Source organism: Protopterus annectens, chromosome 2.part1 (assembly GCF_019279795.1).
Source record: "Protopterus annectens isolate FY-2018-M chromosome 2.part1, PAN1.0, whole genome shotgun sequence".
In the NCBI taxonomy this organism is placed as follows: Eukaryota; Metazoa; Chordata; order Ceratodontiformes; family Protopteridae; genus Protopterus; species Protopterus annectens.
Window position 1 is genome coordinate 1631525272 of NC_056729.1, and position 17232 is coordinate 1631542503.

At 39.0% G+C, this 17232-nt stretch overlaps 1 protein-coding gene across 4 annotated transcripts in view; it reads right to left on the reverse strand.

Annotated features, from left to right (window-relative positions):
* Positions 1 to 17232, reverse strand: part of SLC45A1 (solute carrier family 45 member 1) — an 834426-nt gene that overhangs the window by 806538 nt on the left and 10656 nt on the right. The window lies entirely within an intron of this gene.

Here is a 17232-nt window from a genome sequence, read left to right on the forward strand (position 1 = left end):
TCTCCTCCCAGTGCTTTGTTTGGATCCGATTTGTATAGTTCTTTTTCAGTATATTTAGTCTTTATCCAGTCAGATTTAGTAACCTAAATTCTCAACAGCATGGCAAACCCAGTTGAGGGTACAGAGGAGAAAACAAGGGTAAGTAACCTCTATTATTCCATGTACAACTTTCTGTTTTACATAAAGGTATCACATTCAAAGCTATAACTTTCCATTTTATGTAAAGGTATCGTATTCATACCTAGAACTTTCCATTTTGCATAAAGGTGTTGTATTCATACCCAATACTTTCCATTTTACATAAAGTATTTCATTCATACCTAAAACTTTCCATTTTGCATAAAGATATCACATTCACACCTAGAACTTTCCATTTTACATAAAAGTATCACACGGCTTAGAACTTTCCATTTTCCATAAAGGTATCACTTTCATAGGTTGATAGATTGGGTTCATAGATTAGTACTAAGCTAACTGCCCTTGTGAGCGATTTTAAGCCTAGCCAATTATACCTTGTGAGAATCAAACCCTGCACCTTGCGTTTGTAAGGCAAACACCTTAACCATTAGGCCACCCTCTCAACCTACTGTAATTCCCAAGACAATTTTATTATTGACAATATAAGCTTTTCTGTAAGATGTTACATGAAGCATTATTTTACATCCATTGTGAAATAAGTACAACCATTCAGTTACATATGATAGCACAGATTTGCTAAAAAGTTCAGAATATGATGCAATGTTAAATGTAAGTAATCGGTTAGGTGAAACGAATGAAAATGATTATCTGGTCATTGCTGCAAAAGAGGGTGCAGTTTGACGGAAGTGCGAGTTGAAATGAGTGGCAATATTTTTAGACTGACATTGTATAGACAGGGTTGGCTGACTTTTATTTTTATTTTTCTGCCTGATTTTAGCAGCTGCTTAATTAAGGTTCAGAGCAGTTTAGGGTTGATTCTATTTCTGTCTTGGAGTTTGGTGTAGTATGTTTTCTTGTCTGTCTTGGTCATGTACTTTATAGTATTCCTTAGGTGTCTAAAAGTCATTTAGGTTTTTTGGGAGTTATGTGTTATAGCCAGGTCTTCCAAGCTCTATCCCTGTGTCTCATAAGTTGTTTACCTTGTCTGGATAACTATAGAGCAGGATTAGCTTTGACCCTTTTAGTCCTAAGAAGAGCATTTTCATTTAAGATGTTTAAAATAATATGAGTTAAAAAAAGAAGACTCCCTCATCCAGTGGAAATGTTTTAAACTATTTCAGTTACAAGATTTTAACCAGGAGATGATGGTGGTGTCTATTTTGAAGGAAGTTAGACAAATATAAATCAGGTGCAGTCACAGTATCCCCCATCAACACTAATATTCTCCAAGAAAGGCTGAGACAGACCATTAACTTGCGTCAGAGCCATGGACTAAAACTACGTGCTAAGAAATGCATAATAGTATCCTTTGGGAAGTCATCCACCCCTGGTAATTATCATATTGATAACACACCCCTAAGAGGATACACACACACACACACACACACACACACACACACACACACACACACACACACAGTAATCTAGACTTTGACCATCGCATGTCCATAGTTGAGAGGAAATCATTGCATGTTGTACAACTTATAAACAAAGGTTTGGCATCTAGGTCAGAGGAGGTTATTGTTCCACTGTATTTGGTATTCATCAGACCAATGATTGAATAAAATGTCTCCCTTTGCTATGTACCTTCCAGGCACATCTAATACTTGGAACATCCACAGAGGTTCCTCATTAAATGAATATAGGGTGTAAGTAACATGCCCTATGCAGACCACCTCATAGGTTCATAGGTTCATACTAGGCTATCTGCCCAAGGGCATTTATAAGCCTAGCCCATAGTTATGTGGCTTTCGCCACCCCTTTAGTTTGAATAAAAACTATGACTATCATTTTGCTGTGCCTCTATCAAGCAGTGACACTGAAGTAATCCCTGGGGTATATCTGCGATCTCCCATCCATTGGTCAAGATTCCTCTTGAACAAGGCCAGCAAGGTGCTCTGCCTCACATGTACCGGGATTTTGTTCCACAGCATAGGGAGTCTCTGGGTGATGAATCTGTCCCTCCAGCACGTTCTATTTATAACCGTGTCAATGTTTAAGTCTCCCGCCCTTGTGGTTCTGAGGGATCTAGATTTTTTGAGGTGAAGCATATTCATCAAATCTGGGTTTGACATGCCTTATATGTCAGGCACAGGTCACCTCTGAGCAAGCGGTATGAGACTGAATAGAGCTGTAGTTCTTTCAGTCGGGCAGCATAAGACATATTTTTGAGACCCTTCATCCTTTTGGTGAGGAACTTTTGGGGCCTTTCAAGCTGCAGCAGGTGTCTGGTCAGATACATTCCGAATGGGGCATTGTACTCAATCATAGGTCTAATGAGTGATGAGTACAGGGGGACGATGACCTCCCTTGATCTAGATGTGAATCCCTTCATGATCAGGTGGGCGATATAGAAGGTTTTCCTAACTACTTTAGCAACATGAGTGTCAAGCGAAGGCTACTGTCAACCTGGGTCCCCAGATCCCTGATGACTTTTTCTGTGCTCAGTGGATTGCCACCTATATGGTAGCTAGGGGTAACCTTGTTTTTCCCGAAGGGTATGACTATGCATTTTTTGGCGTTTAACTTCAGGCCATGGCTCTGGCACCAGTTATCCGTTTCTGTGAGGCCCTTCTGGAGGATATCTGTGTCAGATGTGTTTTCGACTATGGCGCCCAGTTTGCAGTCATCTACAAACTTTGTCAGCCATAACCCTCCTGTGTTTGCTTGTACTTCAGAAAAGTAGATGCCGAACAAGAGTGGACCCAGGACTGAGCCCTGTGGGACACCACTTGTGACAGGCTTTGAGTCTGACATGGCTCCAGCAACTCTGACCCTGTGGGTTCTGTCACTTAGCCAGTTTGCAACCCATCTTGTGATGTATGGGTTTACATTCAAGCTGATGAGTTTTCGATGATACCTGAGTGGGGTATTGTGTTGAAGGCCTTTGCCAGGTCGAGGTAGGCTGTATGGACTGCCTTTCCCTCATCAATGGCCTTGGTGACTGTCTCGAAAAAGTCAACCAAGTTTAAGAGGCAGGATCTGCCTTTGACAAAGCCAAACTGGGTTGGATCCAAAGTCTGCAAGTTCCCTATGTCTTTATTTATGAGTTCCATTATGATCCTCTCCATGGCTTTGCAGATAAGGCTTGTCAAGCTAATGGGGCGGTAATTTCCAGGGTCTGTGGAGGCACCGCCCTTATGAAGTGGGACCACAGTCGCCAGGCGCCACTCCTTGGGCGTATCCTGAGGTGAGGCTAAGATTAAACAGCTGTCCTAACTGTGGGTTTAATTCCTCGTTGAGTTCATGAAGCACACAGCCGGGGACACCATCCGGTCCCATGGATGCTGTGTTTTTTGCCTTAGTGAGGGCAGTTCTCACCTGGGCGTTGGAGATGTTTGGGGGGCTACAATCCAGAAGTTTGCACTGAACCTGTCAGCCAGTATGTTGGCAATGTGTGTAGGTTCAGTAATTTTCACATCATTTTGAACTAATTCTGAGCATATCTGGGAGTTTCCTCCTAGGTTTCTAACATAGCTAAAGAAGGCCTTATGATTGTCTTTAGAGTCCTTGGCGATTTTTCTCTCAAAATTTGCCTTGGATGATTTTATGAGAGCTCTTAGTTTTTTACTTATAATGATCAAAGGTGTCTTACCTTTGATTTTATGAGAGCTCTTAGTTTTTTACTTATAATGATCAAAGGTGTCTTACCTTTCAAGGATTTTGCTCTATCTTGCAGTAGCTTCCTCCTTTTGTTGTAGAGCTTGTTTATGGCTGGGGTCCACCAGACTGGACGCTTGCCTTTGGTACAGAGAGTCTTAGTTTTGTTTGGGATTGCCTGATCCATGCAGTCCTGTAGGTGCTGGTAGAAGGCATTTGTAAGTGATTCAGCGGTTTGAGTAATGTTTACCACTGGCTCAGGGGCCTTAAAGGAGACCACACTAGTTTTTAGAAAATAAAGCCCTATTATTGTATTCTGTTTTCTACAGGCTATTGAGAGGAGATCTATGCCTGGCATACAAGGCATAGTTGGATCCCAATTCTAATGGACCTCACTGCATATCAGCAAAACAAATAGCATCAGAATTACCCATTCTAAAGACTTAAACCTTGGTTGTGATATAAATACAACCTGCTAGAGTGACAGGTTATGTTTCCCCAGAGACTACCCCTTCCCCTGGAACAGGCTCTCCATCTATGTGAAACAGATTTCCTCCCTAACAAGTGTAACAGACAACTGGATGGGAAACAGGAGATTCATCCCTGGTTTGGCACCTAGGTCTCTTCATCTCCTAGGCTCCTGCTTGTAAATGTTTCATCTCCCAAGTCCCTGCTTACACTTATTAAGGGTATCAGAACTTGTCAGAGATTTGGGATGCATGGCTAGTCTTGGCTCCAGTGGCCGTTAGCCTAGTACACACCCATGAACCTATGAACTTATTACATACTAGATTTTTGCAATGCTGCTTTGTATACCATTGTGGTCTCTACCTGAAAAATACCCAAACCTGAAGCAACACGCAGATTTCAGTTATCCAAAGTTAAATATGAACATTAATCCCTTTTTAAAAATTACACTGGTCAGAAAAAACTAAATGAAAACTCCAGCCAAGCTAGAACTTCCAATGAGTGACCTCCCAAACCTCCTGTAACAGAGGCACATGGGATATATGCCAATGACCCCTATGACCATCAGGTGTTTCAGCTATATAGTGATTCTGATTGCCCATGACTTTTACATTTGAAGTCGTTTTAATGGACAATTTCAGGCCAATAAAGCCAAACCCCACTAGCTATGGATATGCATATTTCGGCCTTGTTATGACTTTGTCAGCATAGCATAAGCAGAGTGCTTGACTAAGCATAAGAAACACAGGGTTGTTATACCCAGATGATGTTCATTATCAATAGGGTGACTGCACAATATCCCAAATAAATTAAAACAAAGAGTTAGAAGGTCACAATGAAACACCTGATGTTCATAGGGGTCATTGGCATATATCCCATGTGCCTCTGTTACAGGAGGTTTGGGAGGTCACTCATTGGAAGTTCTAGCTTGGCTGGAGTTTTCATTTAGTTTTTTCTGATTGGTTTTTCAGTGTGACCTTCTAACTCTTTGTTAAAATTACACTGGTGAAATTGAACAAGGGTAATCAACCTGTGATGTTACTCCCATAGTTTCTCTAATAAATGTGCAGTATTTTTCACATTAGAGTCAATTCTAACTAAGCACAGTTTAAAAAAAAATCTAAATCAGATACAACATAATATGCAAAAAAAATCAAAATCAGATACAACATAATATGCCAACATTTATTTTGATGAAATAAGAATGAATATATAAGAGTAACATCATGTCCTCTAAGAGAATGTAATATGGAGTTACTGACGAAGGTTTGTTTCTCAAAAACAGAGGAAGTTATTGTGGCTAGAACATCTAATTAACTCATTATTTCACACATTGCCAAAGGCTGACAAATGAGTTTTAGATCCACCAGGATGCCCAGAACTTTACTTATGTTGCTGGACCAATAGCAGACAAGCCTCTATTCTTGCACTTGTGTGGTCTTTTGGAATTGCCAATACTGTGCAGAACTGAAGACGCTGCATTTAGTGTGTGTGTGTGTGTGTGTGTGTGTGTGTGTGTGTGTGTGTGTGTGTGTGTGTGTGTGTGTGTGTGTGTGTGTGTGTGTGTGTGTGTGTCTTGTAAGTAACTACTATGCACTGTCACGCATACCACTCCAACTCCTAGTGCAAGAAATCTGGACAAATGCCCACAAATAGGGACATATTTTAAATATTGCTCTTATTAACTTAGAAAGTTGATAGAGTAACAGGGTTTGTTTTAACATACATTTTCTGAAGGATTTGAAGTCTGAAACTCAAATGTATGTCATTATTTAGTGACTTCGTTCCTCAGACCATCTCAGTGATTTGCCAGAAAAACCACAAATTTTATGAGGAACAGACCAAAAAATATGAGCTGAAAATCTGGACAGTCTGCAAAAATCTGGACTGTTGAGAGGTATGGTATGTACTGTTTTTTTGTGTGTCTGAGTGAGTATGTGCAAGTATGCTTGGGTGTTAGTATGGAAGTGCGTATGTGTGTGTGAAATATCCAAATTGCTATCACCCCCATTTGCAGAACATTCCCAATCTTTACATCTAGAGAACCACTTTGAAATAGTTATTCAGTAATGCCATTCTCTAGCAGTTCATAGTTCTTGCTCAGAAAATGCATATCAGTGAAAAAACTATTGTGCTATTAACATCTTAAGTGAATTAGAGCATGAGAGCTGCCTGCCTCTCCTCCCAAACTGCTTTTGTAGAAAGCTCCTGATATTGCCTCATATTCTTGCTGTATTTCACATAAAACTTTTATTATATAAAAGTTTTTATTATTATTATTATTATTATTTTACTTCTGATAAAAGTTAAGGATTTTACAGTCTGTCAGTAATGCTGGGTATTAACCTTTTCATGGCTTTTATTGTTTAGAAAATGCATGTTTATGCAAAACCTTTTGTTAAGTGATTGGAGTTTGCCTCTCATCAGTTCCAATCTTTTGCAGAATATTTTTAACATTGGTAAAACTTTTTTTTCTGGTAAATAACTGAGCGCACTCTGTTATCACGCTATTATCCATAAACACTGACTATTGCCGATCCCTATCCAAACTCGTACAACCCTATGCTAATCTTATCTCACTCAGATCAGCTGATAAAAGTTTGCTCAAAGTTATCAAAACCCAGAACTCTTTTGGTGATTCTTTATACAGCTAATTCAAAGCAAAAACTTGGAGTTCCCTTCCCCAGCATCTACTATCTATAGCCAAAACACATAGCTACAAACAGCTCCTTACTAATTATTTCTCCAATCGTTCGTATGCTTTTGTACTTCCTCTGGCTAAGCAAACACACTACTCTACTTCTGCCTTTCTGCCCATTCTAACTCAATATTGATTTAATTTATTTGTTGTGTCTTATTTATGTCATACTTGGATAATTTAGATTGTTTTCCTTTATTTTATCAGCTATTATTCAATAGATCTATACTGTACTACGTAATTGTGCAAATTTATTAGTAATCTTTTTGTATTGTAGCATACAAATCTGACTATAAATATTGTAATTTTTACTTTGGGAGCTTTTCTCCCCAGGTTTCCGCTGAAAACGGGCCTTGTTTTCTTGCCCACTCAGACACTACACGGCTACCAAATGTAAATAAATAAATAAATAAAATTATGGTTAGTCAATAATGCCAGTAAATGGAATTTCATATTTCTGCTCAAAATTGCATGCATATGATACACCTGTTTTTATGTTAACTTTTTTAGTGAAATAGAGTGCTTCCTCTAGTCAAACATACAGTGGGACATGATTCAGAAAGGTGTACATAACCATTTCTGATTAAAAGACAGCCCTACCGTAGTGCTGCAATATGAAGCTGTTCAGCACTGTGGTGGGCTGCCCCTGCAGCCATTCTAACTGCTAATAGGCATTTTGGGGGAGAGGCATCTACTAATTAGCCATGTGCTCTCCTTTAAAACTGCCTGTGGGAATGCATTTACACACCTTTGTAACTTAGCACATCTGCACCTCGACACTCGTGGTAATGAACATGATCAAACAGCCATGTTCATCCATCTCAGTAGAGGTAAATGCTGGGGAGTTTAGTAGACAGGTAGTGTTGGGGTGGGAGTTTCTGTACGTCAGGGACTGCATGTGTGAGTGCTTGAGTGAGTCTATGTTGTAGGTTCATAGGTTCAGAGATATATACTACCTCCAGGGCCTTTATAAGCCTAGCTGTGCAATCCAGCCGAAATGTATCCCTATTTATCACGGACATTTATTAGGAGGGGATATGTTAGGAAGTTTCTAGAGGTTATGTGGGGCTTATGTTTGTTTGGGAATTACTGTCTGCCTTTGTCTATCAGAGACATGGGGGCCAGAGCAGGGGTGAATTTCTGATTTCCCATCTATTGGCCAAGGTTATGCTTAAATAGGGTTAGGGATGGACTCTGCTTCGCATGGATTGGGAGCCTGTTCCAGGGTATAGGGATCCTCTGAGACACATATCTGTCTCACCAACATGTCTTATTTATGTCACAAGCAAAATTTAAATCCTTGGGTCTAGTGATTCTTATGCTGTTAATTTTGTGGATGAGCAGAAGGTCCATCAGAACTGGATCAGAGGATGTCTTGTATGCTAGGTATAGATCACCTTTCAGTAACCTGAAGGAGACAGAGTATAGGTTTATATGTTCATAGGTATTTACTAGGCTAACAACCACAAGGGCTTTTTTAAGCCTAGCCAAGCATTCCAAATCTATGACAAGTTCTGGTACCCTTAATAAGTGTAAGTATAGGCTTGGGAGATGAAACATTTACAAGCAGAAGCCTTGAAGATGAACCATTTATAGTCTTCCTGAGTCCATTACAGACGTAGGTGCCAAGCCAGGGATGAATTTCCTGTTCCCCATCCAACTGTCCAAGTTACACTTGAACTGGGTTAGGGAGGAACTCTGCTTCACATGGATGGGGAGCCTGTTTCAGAGACTGGGTAGTCTCTCGAATACATACCTATTTCTCCAGCAGGTCCTATTTATATCACAGGCAAGGATTAATTCTTTAGAACAGGTAATTTTGGTGCTGTTTGTTTTGCTGATATGCAGGAGGTCTATCAGAGTGGGGTCTGACAATGCTCTATATGCCATGCATGAACCTCCCCTCAAAAGCCTGTAGGAGATAGAATACAGGGATAAGACCTTCAGGTAGTCTGCATAGGACATTTTACTTATGCCCTGTATTCTTTTAGTGAGTAATCTTTGTGGACATCCCATTTTTTGGATATGCCTGGTTAGGTACATACCAAAGTGGGCACTATACTCAATGACAGGTCTGATGAATGCTAAATACAGTGGAACGATGACTTACTTGGACCTAGATGCAATACCTTTGTTTATAAGTTGTGTAACATAGAATGATTCCTCCCTACTGTAGACATGTGGTGGTCAAAGGCTAGATTACTCTATATGTGTCCCCAAGTGCCTGACTACTGGGTCAGCTCTAAGGGCTGTGTTGTCAATATGATAGTTACCAGGGGTGATGACTTCCCAAAAGATGCTATTATGCATTTCTTGAAATTTAGTTTTAGTCCATGGTTTAGTTTTAGTCCATGGACTAAAAGCCCTAATAAAGATAGGGCTTTAAGACAATCCATATAGGACAATGTGTTTATACCCTGGATTCACCTGGTAAAGAATCTGTTCCAACTGTTGCATATGTCTGGTTAGGTAGATGGTGAAGGGGGCATTATACTCAATGATGGGTCTGATAAGGGCCGAATAAAGTGGCACTATGCCTTCCTTGGACCTGGATGCCATGCCCTTACTTATAAGTTGAGTGCCAGAGTGATTTTCTTACTACCTTGGCCACATCTTGGTCAAAGGCCAGATTACTGTCTACACAGGTTCCCAGATTCCTGACTAGAGGGTCAACTCTTAGGGGTGTCATATTGATGGAGAAATTATCTTAGGTGGTAGTTTTCACAAAAGGCACTATAATGCATTTCTTGGCAGTGAGTTTTAATCTGTGAGTTTGTCACCAGTCATTTGTCTATGTTAGACACTCTTGTAAGATGTTTGTGTCATGGGCAGAATCCATGACAGCTCACAATTTGCAGTCATGTGTGAGTTTGGTCAGCCAAAGGCCCTTGACATTAGTCTTTACTTCCCAGAAGTAGACCCCAAATAGCAGAGGTCCCAGCATGGAGCCCTGATGTACCCCTCTGGTGTCCGGTATGTCGGTCTCTTAGTGGAGGTGGTATCACCAAATCCTTACTTCCTAAGTCCTGTTTGTGAGACAGCTGGTAATCCAGTGAGTTATGTAGGGGTTTATGCACAGTTTGATGAGTTGGTCAACTACACCCAGATGGGGTACTGTATCAAATGCCTTAGCCATGTCCAGGTAGGTGGTATGCACCATTTCCCCCTCATCCATTGCCTTGGTGAACTTCTCAAAGAAGTCCACAAGGTTTAGTAGGCATGGCCTTCCCTTGACAAAGCCAAATTAGGTTGGGTCCAGTGTCTGACGTTTGCCTATGTCTTTGTTGATCATTTCCATGATAATTCATTTTATGGCTTAGCATATTAGACTAGTCAGTCTAATAGGTGTGTAATTTCCATGGTCAGTTGATGGTCCAGACTTATGAAGTGGGATAACAACTGCAATCCTCGACTGCTGTAGTATAAAACTTGTTTTGAGGATAACGTTTAAAAGTGAGTCAAGTGGTCCTGACAGTTAATGTTTCAAGCTACTTAGGAGGCATCTCAGGATATTATCAGAGCCCACTGAGGTTGTGTATTTGGCCTTATGGAATGCTGCCAGGATCTGCTCCCTGTTAACAGCTGTGGGGGGGGGGTAGTATGCCAGTAGGTATTTAATGGGGGGAGGTGGGGGAGTGTGAGGGTGAGGTTTGGACTGAATTTGTCAACCAGTAAATTTGCTATGTGTCTCTGCTCAGTGAAGGTGGCACCATCAATCACTAGTTCAGCACACTGATGTGTGCTGCCTTGGTAGTTTCTAACAAAGTTGTAAAAGGCCTTGTGGTTGTCTTTTGCCTGTGAGGCTATCTTGACCTTGTAAGTGTCTTTGTTGGACTTAATTAGTCCTCCGAGTTTAATGCTTAGATTAGAGAACTCCTATCATCATGGGAGTTGCTCTTCCTGATTTTAGCCCTGATTTTTTTTTCTTTTGTTATATACTCTATTAACGTTTATTTTCAGTTTGTTTTGGGCTTACTTTAACAATGTACCCTAAGTGCAAATTAAAAAAAAAATCAGAAAAACAATGGGGATCAGGGGAATTATTAGACACCAGGCATACTATAAACAGCATGCCTTAAATTCACTAAAAGTGATTTGAACCCTACACCTCCCACTTCTCTCAGAGTCCCAAGTCCTTAGTCCTGTGCACCACTGCTAGAAACCAAGGATGTAATGAAAAGAATTGAAAAAAGGTGGAAATACTTTTAAACCCTGCACCCTTGCCATAGTTATCATTAGCATTAATCATTAGTGCAGCAACAGCTTCTATAATATAAATTGAGGATATTGGGCATTATAGAAAGCCTGCAACAGTTTATAAGTTATGAGGGAAAGGAAGAAACATAAAGCATAACTCTCAGCCTAACAGCCTGAGAAATGTGTTTTTTTATTAATCCTTTGCTATGCATAGAAAGCCAGCAGAATAACAGCTTTTGCAAAATCATGCATTTACTGAATGTCTCACATTAATGACTGACTGTACTCATCTATGAATTACCAAGGCAGGGTAAAAGGAGACATCAGGTTTGGGTATGTGTTTACCCGCGTATCTGTGTGTCTGGATATCTGTGTGTGTTTTAGTGTGCATTTTTACTATCTGTATATTTGTGGAAATGTGACTGGAGGAAACACCCAAAATAATAAGATGCAAAGATTGTTATTGTAGAAAATTTCTAAGTATGTAAGAGAAATATTTAAAATCTGTTAGTGATTTTGGATCTTTTCCTCTAATTCTTGAAATAAGAAAGTTCAGAGAGCAGAGTGTAGTTGAAGTGGGTTGCACTGTATAGTTCTGACAGGAAAAAGTTGAGATACAATTCTAGGTCATTATTTTATGCATTTATTTATTCATTTCATTTCATCTAGATATCTGAGGTCTACAGTTATATAAATGGCCATAGCCGGTCACGTGTGTGTGTGTGTGTGTGTGTGTGTGTGTGTGTGTGTGTGTGTGCGCGCGCGTACATTTGTGCAGGTACGCAAGGGGCATAGCCCTCAACTGTCACTTATTTTTTGCTTCATATTTCTGGATTGTTCCTCAATTTTTTTTTATTTTCTTCTGGTGAAGTGTTGTTGATTGCAGTCACTAAATAATGTCAAACTTGAATTTCAGACTTTACATCCCTCATAAAATGCTTACTGATGCAAAGCCTGTTACCGTCATAAAATGCTTACTGATGCAAAGCCTGTTATATTAGCAACTTTCTAAGTATATAAAAGCAATTTAAAATCTGTTCTTGATTTTGGCTTTTTGTCTCTGATTCTTGAGCTAAGAGGTTCGGAGAGTACGGGGATGAAAGTTGTCAAACTTTTAGTTCTCAACAGCAGCAAGCTAAGTCATTGTTTATATTTTTGGTCATTTATTCAATCGCAAGCAAACATTTGAGGTGTACATTCATAAACAGGGCTAAAATTAATGGTCACATCAATGTCTCTGTGTTTGTGTGTGTGTGTATTTGTAAATACTTTGTTCCTGCATTCCACAGTAGTTATGCTATAAAGGAAGGAATCGATGATAGTAATCAGGAACATCATTGTATGAGCCATGTTCACTGGGTATAATCTTTGGCTTCCTTATTTTGCTGACTGTTGACAGTGTATTTATTATCTGATTGTGAATAAACTGGATGACATGAAGTCTACAAATTTAAATGTTAATGTTTTAAGTCTCTATATATGTTTAATTTACCTGTTTTTTATAGGCGTGTAGATGCAAAATGAACTGTTAGGCTACAACACACTGCCACTTAGAACAGATGAGTAAGACTATGTGCTGTTATGAACTGCTTTATGTACTGCAGGGTTTGACTCCCTCATCCTTCATTTGTCTACTGTGTGATTCTAACCAAGTCATTTCACAAGGCAGTCCTCCTGGTCATTTCCTGAAAAGTAACAGCTGCATCCAAAGGGTTTTTAGCAAATCTGTTACACATTATCTTTAACCCCCTAAACCATTCACACAGTGCTTTGGTATATACTACTTGTCTATGAATTCTGGTATATCTCTTGTAGTTTAATAGCTTGTCAAATAAATATGAAACGAGAAGAGAACTTTTACTGTTGCTCATGCTAAGTTTGTTTTCAATATGAGAGTTGTTTCTTTGTTTAGCAAATGGATGTTGTTTTTGCTGTAAAATTTTAAATAAAAGTTTTAAACTAAATCCAAATTTCTGTGATCACTGTAAAAGAAAACAGAACAGTATTCATACTAACAGGTTTGAACAGTTTTTTATGGTAATTGGAGAGAAACGGCCAAGTAGTGGGCTTTTGGTATGGCAGATTGTCACTCCATTTCCCTGCCTAGGGCTCCATTTCACCATGATCCAGTTCTGAAAAGCAGCAACCTTTTATATCAAGTTAACTCATCAATACGTATGTGGTGTAGAATGTCATACCTCTAGCAGCCTACACACATCCTTACAATCTAAAGCATTTTCTGATAAATCAACTTAAAAGCATAAGATAAACAAATATGAATGTTTTTTAAGTAATGAAAGCTATTTAAATTGTACAATAGCATAATTTCCAGTAAGACGTAATCTTTATATGGATAACAGTCATTGCATTTGTAATCTTCCCATAAAATATAATATACTGTGATGCACAAATACCCAGAATTATGATTTTTATTAAACTTTGACATTCATTTTCCATATCTTGGAAGCTGTGCAGCCTAGACAAGTATTATTAGAACACTTCTGTACATATGGAAGTATTGCTGAGTTTCATAATTACTAACAAATAACTAGTGGCATGGGTCTACTTCTAAATTTCGAACTTTCAAAACATCAGCTGTCTTATGGTCAAGACCATAAGATTGACATTTTGAAAGTTCAAAGGTTAAATAAAAAAAAAAAAAAGAAAGAAAAGAAAAAAAATCTTTTTTGTTATGTTTTTGCAGGGGGGCAAGCCGCTCTGCACCTCCTGCTAATTAAATATACCAATTCCGAGATCACACTGCAGTGAGGAAAATGGTAAATATACCATTCTGCGCTGTACGGCAATTTCCATTTAAAGGGTTTGAACTTTCAAAAAGTCTTTCTTATGGTCTAGACCATAAGAAAGTCGGCATTTTGAAAGTCTGAAATTTAGAATTAGACTCAGTAGTATATACAGGTTAGTGTGATATAAATGAAAACTGACAATGAATTTTCCTTTCCCCACCATGGCATTTCACCTCATACCATTCAATATCTTATAAATCCCCACAAAAGCACAGTTTGGGATTCAGAAAGGCTTACCATAACATGGAAGCCTTAACTCATTCCTTCCAGTACAGCTCTTTTTGTGTGTACCCGTGACTCCCAGTGGGTGGGGCTTGGGCCTTTAAAAATGAAAATATCACATTACATTTCTAGCAAATACTCATTGACAGAGGTCAAATATCAATACAATTGTGTTTGCCATCATGTATGCTTCAAGAGAAAATATTCTGATACCTTGTATGTAACATGGTTTTGGAATTATTAATGCAAATACGAACAAGCAATATTTGATGCCTACAGGCGCAGTAGAAGGTAACTGCAGAAATACCTGGAAGCGCACTCAGCTATAATGAGTTAACATGGCAATTTTCTCCCATTGTGGTAAGCACCTCTGATTTTTAAACCTCTCTACTACTGAGATTTTTCACTTGCAGGGATTCACTGCAGAGGGTGGTCTTGTGGGCAGAGCTATATAATAATGTTGCAGTCCAGGGGAGTGACTAATGCTCCCAATTTGCTCAGCCAGGTGATTCAAGGAATCACTCAGCCATGTAAAATTTTGTTTCTGAAGAAAAGAGTGACCACCATAAATATCTCAACGTGGAATTTCTTGCTGTCACCATAAAAAACACAGTGATCACCCATTAACTCTTTTGGGACCATTCATGGTACGAGTAAGTTCAAAGAAGAAATGGAGATGGGAGGGGGGGTGTTAATGTATGGAGTAGACATGTATGTACATCTCTGTAGGGGCATGAATGAAGCTGCACAGGTGTTTGTGCGTGTGTTTATGTATGTACATATGTGCTCACACGTGTGTGTGTGTGTGTGTGTGTGTGTGTGTGTGTGTATGTATCTGCCTTTGTGATCACACTAGAGGAGTCAGGTTGGGAATCAAGTGTGTGTGTGTGTGTGTGTGTGTGTGTGTGTGTGTGTGTGTGTGTGTGCACGCGTGTGTCTGAATGTCAGCAGGAGCATTTCTGTGAGTAAATGGGTGAGCGGTTCTCTGACTGTGATCAGCTGTGGCTAATCTATTAGTCACAATTTAGTAATGAATAGATCTCCAATCTTTTAAATTTGTTTTAGTCTTCTCTTTAAAGATCAGCTTCAGAATTGTGCTACAACAAGTTGTATAAATAGAGGGATCAATTTCAACTAAAAAACATTTGTTAAATACTCATACGATTTTTTCTTATTGTCAGTATACTAATTTTTTGTAATAAAAGTATGGAATACCATAAATTATACAATGACCCGCCATTAATATTCTGAAACGTGCACACTGATTGGCCAGTGTGCCCGTTGTAAATCCCACAATATACCAACAGAAAAAGGTCCAATCGCTCAAACTTTTTTCTGTTGGTATAAAGTACCCAAAACTTTTTTTTTTTTAAATAAAAAAAAAAAAAACAGAGCAATGGAGACTTTCTTTTCTCAGGAGCTTCCGTTTCAAAGCATTGATGTACTGGGTATGCGTGGGAATGCAAGTCCCATACGCATGCGTAGTACATCAACACAAGGAAGCAGTATACCACCACTGGCGGAAGAACAGTAATGCGTCATTATACAGAGACATTATTTAAGAAAAGTAAGTATTTTTTTCTTAAATAATGATGTATAATAGCAATAACCGACTCTGTAATTGTGGTACACTGAAGATTTACCCACGGTTTTCTTTATTTAATCACTCGGACTTCGCCCTCATGATTAAACCACGCCAACCAAGGGTAAATCTTCAATGTACCACACCACATCATCGGTTATTGCTTAAATACCAACCGAAACCAATATACCAACAGAAACACCCACAGAGCTACCTTATTAAAAGGATACAGGGTCTAAACTACATGTCCTACATGGACCGACTCAAAGCCCTGTCACTATACTTGGTATCCTACAAACTGCTAAGAGGTGACCTGTGTCTGGCATACAAGGCATCCTTTGACCATTACAAATGGATTTAATGCACATCAGCAAGTTCAATGGCATCAGAAATACTCTATGGATGTAAACCTCTCCTTCAACATCAACAGAATGGTTTGGAGGGGCAGGTATACCTCGCAGAGAATATTGCTGCTCTGGAACAGACTCCCCATCCACATTAAACAAAGTTCATCCTTGTGTATATTCAAGTGCAACATGGATCTATGGATAGGATACAGAAAATTTACCCAGACTTTCATCTGTTCTACTAATGGACAAAGGCAGCTCCTAAATGCTTTAGCCTATGCATAGATGCCCTCAAATTATCTATAGTATATTCCCAGTTATTTTCATTAGGGCTAATATGTAATTATTGACCATGGGATGGGTAAGGCCAATCTCTTACCAAATGGAATAGGCTAATTTGAGCACAAAAGGGGGAAGTGGTTAGGCTTAAAATGGCCCACATGTGCAGATCTAGTAGTTACCCATGAACCTATAAAATGCTTGGGAAGTTAATTTACATCTAACTATTCTCAGTGCTAACTTTAAATCCATCAGTGGGAACGTTTTTTTTCTACCTTTTCCTTATTTGACATCCATTGCTTTTAATCTGCTTTTCCAACCTTATTCAATATGTGTCTTTAAATTGAAAAAAAATCTACTTATTTTAGTATCCTAAACCCAGTGCCTTTCTACTAAAGGCCCAACTTGTCACATAAAACAAAACAATGTTTTGAAAAAATGTCCAAAACTTCATAAACAGGAACAGGAATGAAACGGCTTCACATGGAGACGATAACACATTAAAGTTGAAAATGGAAATAAGAAATAAAAATGTAAAATGTAGATAAAACGAACGTCCTTTATTCAACACAGTTAGCGCTTTCACCAACTCGGCTTCATCAGACTGTATCCAGATGGTATATTGCAGTCTTTAAATAACACAATCAATCAATGTTTTGGTTGCTCTGCACATCGTAAGTACTGTTCTTAACATCAGTTAGTAAAACCTCTTCTTTTGTTTCCCTGCTCCCAAACTCTCAGCTGATAAAACCGCTAATTAACTTTCTGTTTACAAGACTCTCTCATAACTTGTGTTCTATCACACCATCAATTTTCCCATGCAATAAATTCTGATTGTGCCCCAATATTAATACAACATACTCAACTAGTTCTTTATTCTTACCTTGATGCCTT